Source organism: Anser brachyrhynchus (genome assembly GCF_964034855.1).
Source record: "Anser brachyrhynchus genome assembly, chromosome: 6".
NCBI lineage: Eukaryota > Metazoa > Chordata > Aves > Anseriformes > Anatidae > Anser > Anser brachyrhynchus.
In genome coordinates, this window is record NC_137700.1 from 29,924,784 (window position 1) to 29,946,902 (window position 22,119).

Sequence of the window (22,119 nt, forward strand, 5' to 3'; positions counted from 1 at the left end):
GAAACAAATGTGAGTTACAAGACTGTGCACGGTCTCAAGGACTGTTACTACTGGCATCAGAGGAATACAGCTGTATGACGGAAGGACACAAGCTCTTCAGGAAGGGCAGTCTGGTGAGACCAGGGGAGGCGGGGTGATAACTCGCTGTATAAATATGCTGCTCAAGTACATGCAGCTTTCTGTGAAAAATGTGATGGTTCTGTTCAGAGCTTCCAGATCAGGATCAGAAGGGAGGCCAGCAAAGGGGATACAGTAGATGTCTCCTTTACTTTGCCAAACCAAGAAGATTTCATGGCTCTTGATAATTGCATGCATAATTTTGGTTCTTCTGGGAGCCTGTAAATGCCCCAAGCTTCTCCTGAAAGAGCAATGACTTGGGGTGCAGTCCAGATCTCTGGAGTGCCTTGAGGAGGATTTTTGACACAGATGTCAGCCCATGCAAGCAGATGAGGTGCTCCGCTGGACACCACAAGTAAAGAAGAATCAGTCAGTGGCATCTTAGATGATGGCAGACATGCTGCAGTGACCATGAGATGGTAGAGTGCAAAATCCAGAGGAAAAGGGGGGGAGACAAATAGTCCCAAAGTGGCCCTGGACTTCAGGAAAGAGGACTTAGCTTTGGTCAGGGAACTGACCATACAGGGGAGGCTGCCCTGCAGAGCAGAGGGGCCCAGGAGGTCTGGTTGTTCTTTACAGACAACCTGGTCAGAGCAGACGAACAGACTGTCCTGATGCACAGGAGGGACAAGGGTCTCGTGACTGGATTCAAACACAATAGGAAGCATACAGAGGGTAAATGCTGGGGACAAGCTACCCAGAAGGACTACAAAACAGTACCCTGGGCATGCAAAGCCAGAACTAAAAGAGGGAGGCACACAGGGTGCCAAAGTTCTGTGGGAGGAGTGTGAAATTGGTGAGGAATATGAAGGACAGCAAGGAAAACTCCTACAGGGATACTACAGCAAGAGGAAGGCGAAGGAAAATAAGGCTACTGAACAGAGCAGGGGACCTAATGGAAAGGTTACAGAAAGGCTGAATTGCTCATTACCTTCATTGTCTCAGTCCTTATTGACAAGGCTTTCCCTCAGACCTTGCACCTCTAAGAAGCCTGAGGCAAAGTCCAGAGGATGAATTACTACCCACAGTAAGTGAAAATTGAGTTGTAGACCCCTTAGGCAAACTGAACATAACACAAATCTACAAGTCTGTGTAGGATCCATCCAAGGATGCTGAGAGAACTGGCTGCCACCATCAGAGTGACTTTCTATCACCTTTGACAGGTTGTGGCAGTCAGGGAGATCCCTGAGCGACTAGGTAAAGAGAGATGCCACTCTCATGTTCTAGAAGGGCAAGGAGGAGAATCCAGGAAACCACAAGCTTCCTGTCCTATTACCTGTTTATTGTTGCCAAGCAAAAAGTCAATTTAAAATTTAATCAAAACAAATTATTTGTTTGTTTAGGAGTTGAAATCAACTCAACGTTTTCTTTAATAGACTACAGATGAAAAACCTGTCACCAATTGAAATCTGTCTTCAAAGTCTCCATAGAAACATTTCAGTACTTTGCACATTAACACAAAACACACAAATGTCTCCTATATTCATATACACCAGCCCAATATTTGTGCATCTTGCATACTAGAATACATACTGTTTGCATAAAACAAAAAGTCATCCTTTGACTACAGATACTGAAAAAATCCTATAAAATGAAACAGGGCTGAGGAAGAAAGAAAGAAGCTCATCTCATCAGAGAGTACAGTTTACATAATATAGATTGACTTTTTTCCCAGAAAATCTGTTTCCTATTTCACTCCATACTTATCTGCTTTGTTGTAACAGCTGTATCTTTCCAGCACAGTATGAATGAAGATCACAAATAATATTTGTGTGGCAATTTTTAACTACTGTACAAACAGAAATAATCACTCTCTTAATTGCCTTTTTCTTTTTCTACGTACAAAACATTCTTTATTTTTAAAAGAAATTATGACATTCAGAGCCCATCAGAGTGGAAACGTATCTTACGTGAAGTTTCTTGCACAGATTAATCTTGGAGATAAAAATATAAGAAGCCTCTTTTTCTTTATAATAAAGCAAATTTATTATAAAGAATATAATTGCAAAAATGATGGTACCATCTACCTCTTGCTGGAGTACCTGGAACACAAGAGCAGCCGAACTGTATCAGACCAGAGACCCACCTAACACACCATCTTGTCTTCAGTGATGGTCATGAGTAGATGCTTAGGAAATGGTGCAAGTGTAGAGTGATGATTCTTGTGGTACATACTGCCAACTCTCATCTATTTCTGGTTTAGACACTTCTTGAGTTTGAGATTGCATCAATACAACTTTGCTTAAGAGCCTTCAGTGAGTATCTTTTATCGCTGTAATAATTACCTTGTGAACCCATTAATAATTTTGCATTTACTAAGTGGGGCAACAGTGAGTTCCAAAGTTATGTTATATATTCTGAGAAACAGTGTTCCTTTTGTCTATTTTGGGCCTCATGCCAGACAACTTTATTTGGCCTCCCTAATTGTCAGAATATATTACTACTCCTTTTGCTATTTTCTTCTTAAGTAAGTTCTATGGACACCGCAAGCTGAAAACTCCTCAAATTCATCCCCTTCTGGTCAGAGTTTCCTCAAGCTCCTTTTTCCTTTTTTCATAAGCACCAGTGCAAAAGATTAATTCATTTAGCTCTTTTGCTTTCACACGTTTTTTTCTCCATTCTCCTTCTTGATATTCTTTACATTCTGCAATCCTGGCCTGACTTTTCAGGCCTTCAACATGTGTGCTACTTTGTCCTGCAAGGTTCCTGGTCACCATCCCCACCCTGGTCACATTGCACTGTTATTATATTCTCTTACATAGGAATGGAATTTCCATCCATAGGGATGACGCATAATTGATACATCAACCTTTAGAGCCATGCCAATTTTCTTCCTTCATATAGTATCTATACATCACTGATGATACCTATTGCTATTACAGCAATACATTATCAAGTTCCAGTGCATCCAGTATACCATACAGATAGCAGATGCTTCCTAATCAAAATAACATATCTATTCTAAGTATGAGAAAAATACTGTTGATCTATTTGTACATTCTCTGTGTGCAGTAAATTTTGCATAGAAATAATTATTTTATGGCTTTCGATGTAGAAGCAGATAATTGCTTTCTTAGAGTAATTTAAAGTCTAAACCCCTCTACTTCTACCACCGAAGTAAAACAGGGGTCTCACCTGTTAGAGTGAGACAGTAGTTCAATCTTTGCAGCCTCCAATGTTCAGGGAAATTTTGCATTGTCTGAAATTGACCAGACACATTGAAGGTGAAAAAGAAAATGTCCATCAAGGATTACTAAACACATAGAAATGTCTGGCTCAGCATTGCAAGCGGCTAGAAGCTCTCAGAGGGAAGTATCCAATATGCTTGCCCTGTCTTGCATTATTTTCTGGACATCTGCTTTCTCTAGGCAGTGTGAGAGAGTGCTAACTGATATGGATCTTTGACTTGACCTAATGCAGCTGCTGTCATGTTCCTGTACTTAACAACAACCTGAATGTGAACACAACCAGTCTCCAAAATGCATATACTTGTATAAAATATGACAGCAAATCCTAGAAGCAGATAAAAGCTAACACACAAATGAGTTGTGGGACTAAGTGGTAATTATATTTCCTTCCAGTTTGCAAATGTACTTACCTACAGATGTATGATCATTTTTACATCTTTCTATCTCAGGCTTCATTCCACAGATTTCCCTTGTCCTCTAACTTCTCCCAGGAACATGATGCTTTCACAGTTGTAGATAAAGAATTTACTGTTGGGCTAATGCCACATGGAGCTTGGAAAGTCCCAATTCTTAAACATCTGCTCTTTTAAAGTAAAACTGGGCACATTTGTAGCTTAATGAGTGTGATATTTGTGATATCAGCTGAAACTAGAGAGGGTATCCTGCAGACAGGTGCTGAAGCCCCTAATCTGTTAGATTTCAAATACTCATCAGAATAGAAGGAAAATATCTTAAGATGGAAAGATACCCATGAGAGAAGATGAAGTAATTAAAACTTCTGACCTTAATTCTGATTTATAACTAGGTATATCAAAGAGTTATACAAATATTAATTAAATCTCACAAAACCTAATGAACATAATTATATCTGTTCTACAGTTGAATGGAAGCTGTGCACTGTAAGTAGGACATATGTTAAAACTCCCAGCTGTTGCTTCTGTATTTTTGATGAGACTATAAAAGCTTATAAAAAAGCTAAGTCTGTTTTAGTTTTAGTGTGTATGTGTATTTACTTTTCCTAATCAAAGGCTTATGTGACAGTTCAGGGCTCATTTTTCTGAAACCTGTGGCAGAAGGATGTATTCATAACTGATTTTCAGTGGAAAGTAACTTACTACAGTTTAATTAAGTTGGTTCTCCAGTTTATGGATAGAAAAAGGGATTGGATTTTAGAAGGGATTCATAATATCTCTGTTAATGATGTGTATGATATGTCATTTGTGTACACATTTATTTGTGAAAACATTCGTTCACTTGATTCAGCATTTCTTTAGGCAAACATATGGTTTATCATGCATACTTATGGTCCTGTTTGACTTAATTCACACAAATTTGATTCTCTCTGAGCAAATAACTCCTGTGATGTTTCTAAGGAATGGCACATCTGCATTTGAGATTTGAAAGTCACAGAACAGGATGTAATCCTTCCACCAGAAGTACAGCCGAGGGACTTGGTCCAAAACCTGATGAAAGTGTCAAACATAGAAATATATCTTTATGAACTTCCTTTCATGATGTGTTTTTTTTTTTTCAAATGAAGTTGATGTTTCTGTTACCTGATGGAGAAAGGTGCAGTCTTTCTCAAATAATTTCAGCAATTGCTGTGCAAACATACTATTCTTTGTAGCTGCTTGTCAGCATAACACAAGTGCCAGCTACAAAATGCTTTTAATTTAACTGACAAGCATCTACTCCAGAGTACTGCAACATATTTAAACAAAGTGTTTTTAAAACTAAAAGAACAAAATATACCTCTGTTAAGTGCCACATACATATATTTTTAATTATTTTTATATGTAGTAAGAGATTTCTCAGTTGCACTGGAAAATTTTAGTCCAAATAAACACCAAAGATATGCAGCCCCAGAAATACCTCACTTGATATTTTAGACATGTATGAGGAATTTCAGGAGTAAAGGTCTTTATTTTATGTTCTACAACACGTTAGTGTTCTGTTTTTCTTATATATCCCCATTTGTGACTGATCCACTACAATATATAGCTATCATACCGAGACACAAATATCCATGAATTTCAGGGCATTAGATGCTACAACAAACTAAGAATGTATCTGCCCCTTTCAAAGCTTTTTAAAAATAATGTCAACTATCTTTTAAATAAACGTTAGGCAATGGGGTTAAAAAGGAGGAAATTATAAAATCATTTAATAAACTGTCCTTTTATAGGACTCTTCAGAATTATATTATTTCTTATGAAATGTATAATCCTGGTGAAGAGTTTTTGTCCTGAGAATGCAGCGATTGAAGGAATGGTCAAAAAAACTTAACATAAGAAGCTGCAGTGAAAATGGAGCAGATTATGAGATTATTCACATCCTGAATTCTACTCATAATAGGCATATCAATTACATTTTTAATAAACATTCCCTAGCAATTATGGTACCTAACTTGAATGATATAGGCCATTTGATCTGGTCTAAGCAACCAAGGAGAAATTTTCCCTGCAGCTGAACATTTATATTACAGACCTAGTCCACTTGGTGTCCAGCAGCCAGAACATATATCTGAGTGTAGTTTGAGACACTGCTGGGAAATTTGTATTTTTCTCTTATGAAGGAAAAATAAACAAGGGCTCCTATGGGCGTGTGTAACCTGTGAGATCCCAGAGTACCCCTAACTCCAGATGTTGGCTCGTCTCTTGGTTGTTACAATACCCGCAGAGCACGCTTTGTTCTCTGTGTGCCCTGGCTTCCCAGAAAAGGCAAGGAAAGGGATCAAGGAGCAGTTCTGTACCCTCATTAACAGGCAGCCTAGGAACCAAGGCAGCAGGACTCAGGGGACACATCTGCTCTGGAGTTTAGATGAAGCCTACAGACCTGATGATGGTCACATAAGTTTTTTCCTTATCTCTAGGGCTTCTGGATCTATAGCCAGAAAAATCTAAAAGTTTTCCTTGTAAATCTAGGAAGAAAAGAATGATCTAATCAAAAGCTTTACTCTGTCTCCATGCAACTCACCATGAAGATCAGGCCACAGTCTCCTTCCAGGAGGAAAAAGTAGAAGTGAAGCTCCTCTTGGATGAAGGATAACTGCTCCCAGGATGGAAGGATTGCTCCTAGCGCTGAAGAAAGCTAAGAACATTTCTTCCGCCTCTGTATAAATAAATATAAACACAAACAGAAATAAAAACAAGAGGAAGTAATACAAAAATGAAACACTCTTACAAATTTTTCTTCTCATGGGGAGCGACTGAATGTATAAACAACGAAAAGACAGATGTGGGGAGGCTGTTCCCCCCCCCCCCCCCCCCCCCCCCCCCCAGTGTGGTTCTGAGAGGAGCTTCTAAAATTATGATCCCAAGCATTATATAGGAAACCATATAGAAAATAACAGGGCATAAACAGTTTCCTGCCTATATAACTGTATTGCACTGCCAATTTTGTACTGGATGGTTATACACAGATGCTGCAAGACTTTGGCCCTGAGACTGGTTGTTTGCCAGCTGTAACAACTGAAGAATTAGATCAGCTTCTGTACAGTGCCATAAAGTGAACAATGGCTGTTGTTATACCATATCTTACAGTCTCTTCCATGTGTTCATTTTTTTTCAATGATGAATGTAAATATTAAAATGCCGTGATATTTTTAAACTTGGCTTTAGAATGCTGGAATGACTCTGTGGGAAAATCATTTGTCCCTGGCTGTGTAACAATCACTTTCCACCAGTCAAAACTCTGGCTACAATCTGTTTCTAATTAATCAGGAAGACAAGACAGGGTGAGCCTTGTACTGAGACAATGTCATATACAGTGGACTCACTGTAAAGCATGCCAGACAAAAATGTGTTTAGTGCCCTGAAAGGAACATTCTAATTATCAGCTTAATGTTCAAATTTTAAGTTCTTTTGAAAAGAAAACATAGCATTAAAAGCATAGCAAATAATTTGGATACACTGAAAATATGTAACATAAAATACTCATGCATAGTCCAAAATGAAACGTTTAGAGTTTTACAATACAATTATCTAGTTCTTCTAGAATCCCTGCAGAGTACAGAAAATTCAGAAACGTTGAAAAATCTAATTCCTTATTCAAAGTCAAGTCTTTGACAGGTCTTCAATAACTCTTAGAGCTGGTAGAGCTGAAATAGTTTATACAGCTTACAGAGTACAAAATGTGATGCTCCAAGAGCTAATAAAAATAGAGAAGTTAGATAAAAAATATTTCATGAAAGCCAAGCATATTTTTTTGGCCAGCACTATTACTTAGTGGCTGAACAGGGCTCTCTTGCAAACCTTACTAACACAGATGGTTCAGCTAAAGTGTGGGGAAGAATTCATCTATCAGCTGTGTGCAGGGGCAGATCATAAGAGAGAAAAATGATTTTCTTTAGAAAATGGGAGCAATGGAAAGTCTATCCATGCTCACTTATTTGCTCTTATTCCTTTTATTCCTGATGTGAGGAGCACTGTAGTGAGTGCTGTACGTCATTGCTCTTTGGGATGCTGGAAATAGAATAGGAATTGCTCCATCAACAGAGTTTAAAAATGATAGCCAGTGAGTGCATTTGTGAAAGGGGAGTTATGTCTGTTTATTATTCTGTCTCCTGTTGAAGAAGACCAGAGCTGTCCTATAATCTCTTAAAATTAATATCTTTTCAAGCTCTTTCCAGAAAAGTATTTCTAATTTTATTGCAAATATGAATAGAAAGCCAGGGTACTGCTTCTGTACTTAAAAAAAAGTAATGGTTTGCTATTTCTGTATGGATAAAGTAGTAAAATAACCCATAGGTTTGTTTAACTTCTGTTCATGCTATAGCACAGAGCGTCAGATAAAACAACATTCTAAGTGCATGAGTGTAGCTGAAGGGTCAATTTTACATTGCAGATTAGAATCGCAGATGAAGGGAAGACCTACAGGTTGCTTTATGTACCACTGACAGCTTGAGATTTCAGTTGGCTTTTACATTCGAAGCCGTTCTTGTGAGTGGGTGGGCTTTGTGGGCAAAAACTCTCCCGGGACTGAAATCTGACTTGATAATCTGGCTCCAGATGTAAAAATGTTAGCCATTGGAAATGTAATCCAGCAAGGACCTTATTTTTCTCTCTAGCTTTCCATCTATGCAGTACAACTGGGACTGGGCCAGGCCTCTGCCCTTTTACTCTGTCCCCTCAAAATCTGTTTCCTCGTTGGGGGGTGGGGGGGGGGTGGGGTGGGGATTTGCTAAAGATTTGTTTTGCAAGATTTTTTGTAAAGGATATGAGCACATGAAAAATATGTCTAAATTAAACCACTCTGATATCTTTTAACTTTGTTTTGTCCTACAGAAACTTTCTATGTTGCTGCACTCTGTGCAAAATTAGCATGTATGTTCTTTGCAGATAGGAATTTGCATGAAAATCCTAGTTATGCTGAGTATAAAGGTAGTTTTGCTCCATAGGATTTCACCGCTTGCCCCTCTCCATGTAAAGCAAGGCAACTAGTATACCTTTTGGCTATAGAAGTGTGAAGAAGAATTCTCAGAAAAAAAAAATATATATATATATTTATATAATTGTAACTGGAAGGGGTGACTAAAACCATGTTAAAGTGTGAGGCAAAACTAAGTAGCATGAGTCATTTTCTCAACAGGGATCGCTTCTGTGATGTGCACTGATTGCAGGATGCCAGGGACCAAAACGTTCACTGATACCTGGGTTCACCCTTGTCACAAGACAAACAGAAAATTCCATGAGACTTGCTGTGATTTATAAAACAAACAGCAGCAACAACACCACCACACACACACCACACATATTAAAGCAATTCAGCTGCCAGGTACCCTTCAGCAGGCAATCACCATTCTCCACTGCAGTAGTGACTCACCAGTGGTGTACTTCCTGGAGGTTTGCGTACCCATTTGAACCAACTAACAGTATCAAGTAACAAGATTCCGTTCCGAGACGTAACATGTCACCTTTATGCCTCTGATTATGTTTTATACACAATTCCTACTGCTCGAAAATGCTAGGTTGCTGTTATATCAGAACTTTGTATTTACATGGCTGTTGCAATTAAATATAATTAGCATTTTTCTTAATTTTACGAAACTATCAAAATTACATTAGCTTCTTATATATGTGCAATTGTATTGTTGTTGGCTATGAAATCCATGTGGAAGGTAAAGGTTTCATACACAGTAACACAATCTATATAATTTATCAATTAAGAAATAGTAGGAACTTACGTTTTCATTGTAACTATAGTATATTTTGCTACCAGAAACAGGGTGTAAGTTTAATAAGAAACTAGCATTTATACCAAATTGTTTCATTTATAATACCTCCATCTAGTGATTTAAAAAAATTGCAAACAAGCTATGCATTTGCTAACCATAATGGGCAGATTTGGATACCCTTGTTTCCATTGCTAGAGTACATATATCATGGAAAAGAGTTTACCCAAACACAAAAGACTGGAGCCATTCTTCTTTTCACTGACAGCTCTGCTGCCCCTTTCTCTCCTAAAGACCTTCTGACCCCATAGCAACAATTATCTCCTCTCCCATGCTTAATAAGCGTATTTCAGATTAGATAAAGATATGCCAACTCAGTTGCCTCACTGTTTATAAGCTAAACCACAATTTATGTCAGCTGAAGCAAGTTCCATATATTTTGACAACTCTAACTTGTTTTAAAGTATTATTTATTTTAAAACTCATGGAGGACATTTTCTATTTTTATGAGAGAGAGAGAGAGAGAGCACGCAGACATCTATGTGTATAGTCAGCAAGAATGTGGAAAATACAATATGAAGGAAACAGCAATCCCATAGAACTAATCCTGCCAAATAACAGAAATAGCATGAAGCCCTAATGCCATACAAGAAGTTCACTGTACAAAGTTTGCTGTGGTTTCTCCAGAAATTGAACTGAGCATCTGTGGTTTGAACTTTAGGTATACGGACAGCCAACCCTCAAATAGCATTAACACACAGGGACAGGGGTAAGTGTTACTGGAGTTTGGGTTGGTTTGCTGGGTCCTGTCTCCCACCCCACCCCACTGGAGTTTGGGTTGGTTTGCTGGGTCCTGTCTCCCACCCCACCCCTTTCCTTGGGGGGGGGGGGGGGGGGGGGGGGGGGGGGGGGCAGGGACAGCAGGGGATTTATCAAGTTTATTAATTTCTCTTAAGGATACTGAATTCAGGAAGGAAAAATAAAACTGTTTATCCACAACAGTTTGTAATAATAGCTATCCAGTGAATGCAATAGGAGGGTGGACTGAACATGGAGAAACACTTTTATTCTTAGCTTTACTGTACATTTTCCATGTTCCTCAGGGCACAGAAACTTCAGCAGTTCTGCTGTGACTGCCCAGGTATACGTCCCTAGACAATAACAAAAACAGGACAATTTAAGATAGTTTAACCTTTCTGAATAGGTTTCATGTCATGAGAGGTCTTATTTTCACCTACATTTGCTATGTTCCTATGTAAGCTTATTTGTTGAAAACTATGATTACCAAGTGCTGGGTAAGTTTGTTCCAGATCTCATGAATTTAAAAGTCACAGATCAGCATTAAAACAGGTTTACACAAATCCTTGAAATTTACTTCATCTTTAAAATTTCTCAGTGGAATACTTCAAAAACACTGGTTTTGTAAATTCATTAGGGCTGTACCGTCAAGAGTACTCCTATGCCTGATCATCTGTTGTTTATGTAAATAGAAGAGAGGTTTCATTGCTTATTTTTACTCTGGCCTTTAAAGCAGAAACAAAAGCAATTACTTCAGGAATTCTAAATTTAATCACTGAAGCCGAAAGACATCCTGTGATATGCTACCATCGACTTTCCTGAACATGGGAAAACCTAGAGGAGATTCTGGTATTTTCCCAATAAGCTTTCTCAACAAACATGCTAAGGATTGATTAATTGGAGGAGGCAGAGAGGAAACAACACATTTGCAATTATTCTGAAATTAAGTAGTCATGAACATTATGAACTGAAGTCACACATTTCACAGTGAACTACACTCATATGCCCTTGGATGGTGTACATACCTGCATAACTAATATTTAAACAGATCGTCAAAAAAATTTTCAATCTGCAGCTTGTTTTCCTGTTAGTTTGACTATTTCAGATGAAAAAAGTGACATAACCCCTCAAGTCCTTCTTGCATGCACACAACAATTAATTGCTTGAAGACTGATCTTTGAGCTAGATTCCTTCGAGCACTCTAAACAGTAATCACATATTGTTCACAGAGCACCCATTGTGCACTCGTTCTAGTAGAAGTTGCATGGTGACTCCATGTGAAAAGTCCACAGACCAATGGAATAGTTTCTTGTTACTGGTAAATGAAAGGACATCACAAACACAATTAATGCCCAAAGCTATCAAAATAGTCATCGTTTTGCAAAATGATAGATTAGGTCATTCTACTGAACTTTAATGAACTGTTATTTCTGAAAATGACAAGATACTAATGAAAAATCGAGCCTCTAAATTATTTCATGAAGATCACACACCTCTGAAACATGCTATAATTAGGTATTCACACTTAATTGCAAAAGAGGTGGTGACTTAAACCTATGAAGGTGGAAACCTGTGAGGAAAGTCTAACTTTCCTTTAATATCCTTTCACCTCTTGATGCAGGATACCTGGATTTCCCAGTCCTCCAGTAAATGTCACTGCATTATTGTTCATCCTTTGGAAATTCCAAAGACTAAATCTAATGAGTTAATATGAAATGTTGCCAGCCTGAGCGGATCCAAGAAATGAAATTATTTCATGTCTTTCAAGCTGAAATAGGCAGACGTGTCTCCTCTAGATACTCAAGTATATAACTTTTGCATCAGTTATACATGAATGGTTACCCAAATGCTACTTCTCAGCGTTCTGTCAAGGTTGAAGAAATGCCTTGCAGCCTTAATTTCCTCAAAGAGTTCACTAGTGGGTTAATTAGCTTTTGGAGACTAACACAGACATTTAACAATGGAACATATTATTGGGCATTATAGATTAAAAAAAGGCCAATTATTCACTTTAGTACAGAGGCAAAAAATTACATAGAATTTGAGTACAGAAACACATTAAGTAGCATCTCCACCACTATTAATATAATTGGGTAAAAGACCGATAAAAGAGAAGAGTTTCAGAACAAGTGAGACACATGGCACTGACTCATGTTGTCAATGCATTTGTGCACACAGGAATCAAGAAGTGCTAAGACAAGGCTTATGAAGGTTTCTATTGAGAACACCTCATGATAAGCAGTGCATTTGGGAAATTAATTCAAAGTAAGCCATACACACAAGTCTTTGGGTCATACAGAATCCTTTACAGTAAGGCTCTCCTCATGTCAGTCTCTGCACATGAGTGAAAAGGGTGCTAAGCCTACCTATGGAAGAAAAATCTTACTTGCCAAAAGCTTTCTCAGTTGTCTTCAGAGGCAATTAGTTAGTGTTCCTCACTTGCGTAGTCCAGTCTTACAAACATAGTTACTATGAAAACCTTTTCTAATATAGAAAGTAAGCGTTCTGCAGCTGTCAGGAAGTCTTCGTCTCCATGGAATCGGAACAGAAAACCCAAGGTGGGAGTAGGTGGAAACTGGACTACAAGAAGGTGACTACCTGCTTCGTCCTCCTCACTGGTGTCTTGGTTTTGTTAGTTTCAGTATAGAGTTCATCTGATTTAATCAGCACTGTGCTGCCAGGTACTGGCATGGGTCCCAAAGCTGTACCTTCTGGAAAGATTACAAGAGGTTTTTGAGACCCCATTCCAGCTCAAGTAACCAAGAACAGGCATCAAGAGCTGATGACACAGAAGCCATATGTCTGGTATAATTTGGAAATATGGTAGATTAGGGGGAATATTCTGCTGTCAAAATAAATTAATTAATTATCCTCCCAAATGTAGAAGTTAAGAAAAATCCAGATCAAAAATGCCAGATGGAGATGTAGCTTTGCAAAAAATACTTGCACAAAAATTCTGATTAAGCCTTTTTCCTCCCCATGTTTTTAACTGAAAAATCCGTCAAAGCATTCTCATAAATTCATAAGGTTGCACAAAAATCAGTAATCTTGTCCTTGGTATAGCCCCTTTATGTTTCAGATTTGGAGAAGAGTCTTTAGACTCTCTTCTACTTAAAAATGAAGTGATACATTCAGTTTGGGATTAAAAAAATAAGTTAATTGAAAAGGTTAGTATAGTGTTTACTTCCTGGGGGTTGCATGGTTTCAAAATAATAATTTGTTTTTTTTCAGCCATCTCATAATAGCTTATACATTGCAATATATATAAAACTACACAGAATATTCAGACCAAAAAGACCCATAGTGACAATGTTGCTATAAAAATAGTAGATCCTTAATATCAGTTTTGATAAGAAACTTGCTCTATCACTGCAGATACTCTGTGAATTACTGCAATGATGTACATAGATCTTTTATGCTAACCGGTTGTCATAATTTGTAATTTGAAAAGTAAGGAGATATATTTCTTACAGATTTTTTTTTCTACTGAGACCAGTTCAAACTTTTCTATTTATCACTATTAGTTATCTGGAAAAACAATAAATTCTGACAGATTATTTTGGCTTCTGTCTATCAGAATGATTTAGTAACCTCTGTCTTTTTTCAGGCTTTAAACTTCAGAAGTTTAAGCAAGAGATTGCCCATTCACATTAACATACTCCTTCCACATAGTTTAATTTGCTTGGTGGCTTGAGAGCCTGATGAAACTTTAATTGAAGTCAAACAAATATTTTCGTTAGCCCCGTTGGAAATTCAATCAGGCACTTAGCCTGCAAATAACACGGAGTGTGACATAATCAGTCATATTTTTCCTTATATTACTATTTACCACATTTCCTGTGACTAAGGCTAACTTTTGAATGACTGGTAGTTTGGAATGTAATAAGCAAAATTCTTGGCATTTTTCTGTGATGTTATTAAACTCAGTGATTTTCAATAAAGAGGATGATCTTTATTGGCTCAGTAAATGCACTGAGTTACATGCATTAGAAGATTATTTAAATAGGATACAGTAAACACCCTGTAAGAATTATTTGCTCATTAACACTAAGATGGGCTGCAAAGAGAAATCCAAGTCTCTAACTCAGTGTGCATCAAATATGTTCATACAAGTGAATAAGAACAATGACATGTATCAGTGGTCCAAACCCTTCTTTACGCAGGCCTTCCTGCAAATCTACCCCTTCTCCTCAGAGCCTTGGCTCCCTGTGTAACCTACTAGACATCATCTCATTTCTCCCCATCTGAAAAAGAGATGATTCCTCCACCCAGTGACTGAACAAAAGAGCATTAAATTCTTCTCTTTAGTAGCTAATTGGCATTTGGAAACTGCATTCATGAAGCATTGGAAGAAGCATGTCCTGTACCTAATTTGGCACAGGAGGAAGAGGAAAGCAAATCTGAGATTCAGTCCAAAAAAGCTCTGCTACACTGCTCCTTCACTGCCAGATGGGCACCAAGAAGTGTCAGTCCAAACACCTCTTACCCACACTGCAGCACCAACCTGACCTCAGCTGGAAGGGACAGCTAAGCCTACAATGCCAACTTCAGAAGCAAGAAATATCCAGAGAAGGAAGCTAAGAAAGCAATTCATGGGTCTAATTGCAAAACAATACTACTTTATTTCCTGAGAAAAGGAAATTTTAAGTTCCTCTTTTGAGTGCAAGAAACCCCTAAATTAAATTCACATCTGTCTATGCGTAACTAACAACAGTACACCACTTTTTGCTTATTAGGGCTGTTTGCAGTCTGGACTCTAGCCCAGGAGGGGCAACATCGTTTGGAGCCTTTGTCCATGCTGTCTGGGCTAGGTGGCAAGGGCAGCACTTTCCCTGACCGACAAGCTAGCTGTGGTGTGGTCTGGGTGTCTCCCCAGGCTAGTACCTCCTAAATGGGATCCATCGCACAGAACCCCTGCTTTTCTTTGTTTGCTTTGTTGTTCTATTTCTCCGTTGTTATTGTTTATTTTTAAAGTACTGACAATTAAAACATTAACAGCCACAAAATACTAAGTGAGCATGCATTCTAAATCAAGGTTGAAATTCAGACAAAAATATTACTTGCTTCTGCAACTTGTCATTTGTAAGAAATAATGATCCACTAACCAAGCAGCATAACCAAGACTATAAATCAGTAAGATTGAAATCCCCACAGCATCATCTTTCTGTCAGCCTTTCTCTAAGACTCACAGAATTACTGGACGCCTGCCAGAGAAGTAGCATAAAATGCTACAACACAAATAAATGAAATACACTTATACCATCTACGGTACATTTTTGCCTTTTTAAGCATTATTCCTAAAGTATTGTTCACATATACCTTGGTTCAACATTTCTTAACCTTTTTTTTTTTTCTCCCCCCTCCTCCTGTGTTTCCCCCCTGCCTCTGCTTTATCCAGCTAGACAAAGCCTCTGCGAGAGGGTCGTGGCTGGGTCCACCACTCGGTTGCACAACACTGTTGTTTACACCTTTGCCATTTCCCTCCCAAAGCCCACCCAGTGCAGCAGAGGGGGAGATACAGCCGAAAGTCCAGCTCAGCCATAGGTAGGATAGCACATTAGGGCTCTGGAAACTGACTTGTTCTTGGCACACCCGCAGAGTTGGGTTCAAAATACAATGCCTGTAGATGATAGCTGCTGAGAAATCAAGTTGTCCTTCAATATTTTTCCATAGGCCTTTTCTTAGATATTAGTCATAAGGTTTCAGGACCTGCTTCGCACCTGATTACAGCCAGGTATAGCATACCCAGTAATTAAAAATAATATGAAATACAAAGTGTTATGTTTTATTTTGATGGCTAATTTTCAGAGGCATTCAACTCATGTAAAACTAATATATCAGGGCAGAAGAGAGGACATATTAATTCTGTAGAACCTGAAGAATGGAAACAGCTAAAGCTCTTGGCTTTAGTCCTTTTAATTCTCCAGTCTACACAGGCATTATCAGTATTAGATACTGCTTTTACTAATAAACTAAAAATACAAGTTTGCTTTTTACTTGTCTCACGTGGCAATAGACTCAAACAGGTATAGTTCTCTCACAGAGAAGATTTCCAGAGAACTACTTGCATGTAAACAGCAAGTATATTTTAAATCCACCTATTTGAGCAAAACATCTAATTGTAGGGATCAACTTTCAACCCTGAAGTTCATCACGTACAGATTCTTAGTCTTCATAAAGTCAGCATTAAAGACATAGACCTTAAATATACCTCAAAAGTGAAACAAGAAGCACACTTACACTCTTAAAAACAGGATTGTTGAAAAGTCTTTCCAGATCAAATATCTTACTTGATAAAGAGACTCCCAGAACTAACCCCATGAATAGCTGAAATTGCTGTGTCAGTATAGGGCAGGGTTTTGCAAACCTTCATTCAGTAATTTATTCCCTATCCACCAGCTGTGATTATTCTGAAAAGGATTGAATTCACATGGTACTGAATAGTTCTCTGTCCTATAGAGACGTCTGTGGGTTATCTGAAGCAATACAATTATAGTCATTGCAATGAGGAAATAACTTTGTGGTTCTTTACACATAAATGCATTTTAACTATAAAATATTCATTTTATTTCTTTGTTGTTGTTGGAGAAAAGAAAAACAGCACGTACAAATGCCTGTTTTAAATCAAAAACCAAATTGCTGTTGTTTTTACAGTTTCATTTTTTTCTATTTAAAATATCTGAGATGAATCCCCACAGACTTCACCAACAAGGGGTGAAGGGTGCAGGATCAGTCATATATTCTTGGGTTTGGTTTTACTGCAGAAATCCATGCTGATTTTTTAAATGTATTATATTCCAAAGTCTTTTGTAGGATTTCTCCAATTTTCTTGCTTATATTTTTGTCAGAGTTCCAGACTCCCCCTGAGAAGCACTGATGCAGGCTATTCAAAGGAGCAGGATACTTTCTAGCTGTTCTATGGTACCCCACTTGCAGAAAAGGGCTGGTCACTTAAAATGACTGATTAAGGATTGACCTAAAAGTTGAGAAGTAAATGTAGATCTTTATACTAGCCTGACAGAATAACCAATTTAAGCATCTATGTAACAATTATAACTGATTGTGTATCTATAATCAGAATATCCTTAAGTATCCATGCAATAAATACACTGGTGATCTTTTCTTTTCTTCTTCTTCCTTTTTTTTTTTAATGTAAAATCGTTGCTAATCAATGCAGGTAAGTCAGGCTTAGTAACAGGTTTCAGACCATGGATTTTTATGAACAATAAAATATTTATTAGTGAACAATAAAGCTAAACAAAAATTATGTGTGGTTAAATCATTAGCTGAATAGCAATAGGCTATAGACAGAGATCTACTCTTGTACATATAATCAGGTCAGGGTTTCAGGGGCAGGCAAAATAACAATGCAAGCAACAAATGTGAATGTCTAAGAATACATGCAGCCGTGACAATTTACAGCTTGCTGCTCCTTCAGATATTGGGGCCAGAGGAGCATCTATTCACAGCTCATTTGCTGGCTCTGAAAGTGCTGGTGGAGGTAGAGACAAACCAAAGCAGAAGTATTGAATATAAATTATTTGTTGTGACCTATAAAAAACAGCCCATCGTCCTTAGATATTTTCAGAAATAGCATAATTCAGCTGGTTCTTCGCAGACTGAGGTATCAAACAGAAAAAATATTAGGATGACTCCCTGTGAAAAGCAATTATCTTTTTCCACTGAACTATAAAAACTATGTGGATTTATCTGAGACAGTTGATTTAAATTTGCTTTAAATACAAGAAAGTTTTTTTTAACACAGAATAGTTTGTAGCTAATTGCTTTACATAATATATTCACCTTTGTTGGCCTTCCACATCCAAAAAGCTGTGATTCAGAGCTTGTAATGATACACTGAGTCTCTCTGGATTTGAAATATTTCTGAATAGAAAACGGTGTTAATAAAAAGCAAACATATCATCACTATATAACTTTTTACAAACACATTTCTTTGTGCCTTCACTTGCCCTGATAATAAAGATCACCACAGAGTCAAAGAAATGGGGCCTTAAGATGAGGCCAGATCCTTTTCCCAAATGCAGAAGACTAGAATCCCCAAAGTCCTACTAGAAAAATCTATTCTCTTATTCAAAGAGTAACATATAGCTGCTGATAACAGCTTGCATTATCAGACGAAGGACTTTCATGTGGAAGGTGAAGAACTTCCAGCTGAAAATTAAAGCACACTAACAGTTAGCAGGAGGACTAGCACAGAAGTATCCAAAATCTCAATCTGTTAGGCTACAGGGTTCCTTATGCTGGTTTGTCAAGTAAAATCTGATGAAAATAAAAACTTCAGGTTCTTCTTTTGTTCAGTTTACATCTCATCAGCTGCAAAGGCATTCAGAGAGGGAAATGGTAGTGTTCTGGGATGGGATAATCTTCCCCTTCTTTATTACAGTAATCCCATTTGGGGTGGAAAGTTACCTTGGAATTTGGTGAAATAGATTGATGTTTTCCAAAGCGTCATCTTGTGGGGTTCTCATTACACCTCTACTAGTTTTCCTCCAGGCATTTAGAAACCGAGTGATTGATGTTAACATCTGAATACTCCCTTAGACAAATCTGAATTTTTAGGCAGCAATGGAACCAGTGTGTTACCATCTCTCAGGTCATACTATACACACAATTGTATTTGTAATACTTGCTGGATCTTAAGGGTAAAACAATTCTCCTGCCTGCATTGCAGTGTTTTAGCTGCAGTGCAGATCACTAATATCTGTTCTCCCTGTCCAAGTCTCAGAGCGGTCAGATATGATTTTGTGAACATCCCTCTGCAATTGCTCTCTGCATGCTAGTGTCTCCTTCACAATCAGTGTGATTAGAGGGTATGTACTGCCTTTCTACTCGTACTAGTTACTGCTGACCTGATGGCTCAGTTTCTGCTTTTTCCTATCACTTTTTAATGCACCCTCTTCTGTGGTCCTCCAGACACTCTCTCATCCTAAGCAGCTACAGGAGCAACCTACAGTCTTTGGTCTTCCTTCTTCAGTATGTGGTGGATACCCAATAATTCATGTGTGTTTTTTTCTCTGACATGCCTTTGAATCCCATTTTACTGTAATCCATGTGAGCACAGAAATAATCTCTCCCTGCAGCAGGGACAGCGCTGCCCAGCTATGTGGTTCCTTCATTTTTAACCTGTCATGTTGAAGAGTGCGTGAACAACAGGCACTTCAATGGAAATCATTAGAAGAGAAGTGACAGGTTACCTCCTTTGTTATATGGTGCTTCCAGATAAACATTTCATAAGAAAACTGCTCTTGTTTTTGTGCTTGCTGCTGTCTCACTTTCATTTCTTCCCTTTCTTCTGAGAAACAGCAAACAGCATAAACCTACATCTAAAATGGTGGAAGAGAGGTTTTCCTTATTCAGAGTCCTGGCAAATATCAGCCATTTTCCCACCAATTTAAACAGACTCAGTGAAGCAGGGAGCCTATTTTCTCTTCTGCTTGTTTCCTTAATTCTTTCCCAAAAGGCTGCTCTGGGGAGCAGCTTCTCTCTGCACACGGACCTGCAGGAGCCCTGTTTATTACTTGCTTTGGTTTTTGATCTGACAGTTGATGATGCTCATTATTGAAATACAGTCTCTTAAATGCAAAAGGAAACAACCCATAAAAACATGCTTTTCCAAGAAACATTTGTATATATATATAGACATATATAGATACATGTACGCACACAGACTCAGAGCAAGAGTCCTTTTACAAGTCACTTCAATCACTGCTGTTAAATACAAGAAACGTGAGCCTCCACCTCCAGGCAGTTTTCGTATGTGCCTGTTAAAAAAAAAAAATGGCTACACAGTACTTTGTAAGTGCAAGTATTGTTAGAAAAAGTGAAATAGTGGAGAATCAGAGTGAGGGAGGTCTCTTCCATGAGCAGACTGCACCAGGGCTAAGTGCTCCATTGTACCAGCTAACATAGGGTGCCTTCCTCCTACCTGAACTTGCCCTCTGCTACAAGCAAGCCAAGTCTTCAGATGTTGAGTATTAGAGCTGTGTTATTCGTGTGTCCTAGTGCTGAGCATTTAGTAAAGTTTCATCACCTCAAAAGACTAGCTCTCCAAATAATGAAGACACCACATGCATTTATCAATGAACTTTTATAAAGCTTATTTTTATCTGTGACATCGACACTTAATAAAATTTACCAAATATCCAGTATTTTCTGATGTACCATACTCCTTGAAGAGAACTCTGTGCTTAAAAGCTTTGCTCAATCAAGTTTTAAAAACTCATTATTGGCAGCACTAAGACGTCATTAAATTCTTCTCTAAAGATTAAGTAATCACGTGTTTGTGAATACTTTGATATTTTGGATATTTCAATAATTGGAAATTGATCGCTTCGGTTATATGTTATTGTTCCTTTTTCATGCCTAGAGAAAAATGCAAATGTTACTGGAATTTTGCAATTTTAAGTTTTCCACAGCACTGTTGTGGGTGTTAGAAATTCAGTTCCTGTAAATATTACTGTCACCAGAGTGACTGCATGAGAATATGAACATAACTTTAAAGCTTAAGCCCAAATGGAGCAAGTTCATGTTACAGAAAACATTCAAAGGATATAAAAAATCTAGAATTAATTGAAGACTTGAACCTATATTTTACACATGGTGCAGTACAAAGGACAAACTTTTTAGTGAAAATCCACATAAAAATATTTTGGAAAAAAAAAAAAAGTTTATTAATCTCAACAGAGAGGAAAGAAAATTCTGCAGACTTCCAAAAAAATGCTCAAAACAATAGCAAAACAGCATGAGCTGAGAGCACCCTCTTCTGATCATTATTTTATTTTTCAGGTTCTAAATAAAATATCTTCTGCATATGTTGTAAAATTCCTATGACCTGGACTTTACTCAGGATTATAAATACATAAAATGTTAGAGAGGTTAATACAACAAATTTGTTTCAGCTAAAAAAAAGAATTAAAAAAAATGCTTTAATTTTTCTGTCTTACAGAAGTAAAGACACTTCTTCCAGTAACTTCTTCCCCTCGTATGCTCCAGCTTAAATTCAGTGAGGCCATCCAGGGTTGGAAGTGAAGGAGGAAGGCTGGGTTTTTATTCAATTCATGTCAACAAGAGAGATTTAAATTCAGCTGGGGAAAAAAATAGTCTAATACTAAAAGAGAGCATTTAAAAAGGTGAAAGAATAAGGAAAATGGGGGGAGAATAGTGACATAAATATTTTCCTATAGTAATAGCAGCATCGTTTGTACAGTTTTCTCACACAGGACAGGCTGAAAACATAAATTCTAACTCCCTCTGTAATTTAGGAAAGAAGCAAAGGGAGCATTGCCTCTGTCCCTTTGCCTCACGTTCAGTCTCTGAAGACCAGAGAGGAAAAACTGTTCATGAATGTTAGAGCAAATGAAGCCTGATTTTCTCCAGATATGTGTTTCTGTGTTGACTGACTCTCAAGTCTAGAAGATGTAAATTGTCACTGAAGCTTTCCCCACGTTTAAGACATTTAGATGTGCTATCTTTAGTGTGTATTCTCTGGGATCTAAAAGGGTTTGAGCTCATGCTGTCTTTTTTTGCAGGGGGAAGCAGTCAGATGTCTCTCTGACCTGGACATCTCCTTTCATAAAGCTCCTAAGAACATCCTGTCTCAGGGACTTCTATTCTTTCATCACATTTGGTGAAAATATAACAATGGGTTCAAAAAACTAGGTAGCATGGACCAGTGGGCAGATATATCGATATATCTGGCCTTATGCACTTTTCATCCCATGTACTTAAGTCTCTGAAGCCATTTGTAGAGGGCCCTAGGTAGGCAGAACTTTGGGTAGAGGTTCCCCTTGATGTGGGTAGTGGTTCACACGAGAAATGAACCAA

At 37.9% G+C, this 22,119-nt stretch overlaps 1 long non-coding RNA gene across 4 annotated transcripts; it reads right to left on the bottom strand.

Annotated features, from left to right (window-relative positions):
• Window positions 1-1,347: 1,347 nt before the first annotated feature.
• Window positions 1,348-16,630, bottom strand: LOC308197166. Of its 4 annotated transcripts, none has more exons than XR_013952647.1 (5): window positions 16,516-16,630; window positions 12,642-12,986; window positions 11,301-11,590; window positions 6,282-6,414; window positions 1,348-4,768 (listed from the first exon to the last, which is right to left on the bottom strand). It is a non-coding gene; the product is annotated as an uncharacterized lncRNA (long non-coding RNA). The 4 variants fall into 4 exon arrangements; XR_013952648.1 differs by having other exon boundaries at window positions 1,349-4,768; window positions 12,666-12,986; XR_013952649.1 differs by having other exon boundaries at window positions 1,349-4,768; window positions 12,662-12,986.
• Window positions 16,631-22,119: the final 5,489 nt, after the last annotated feature.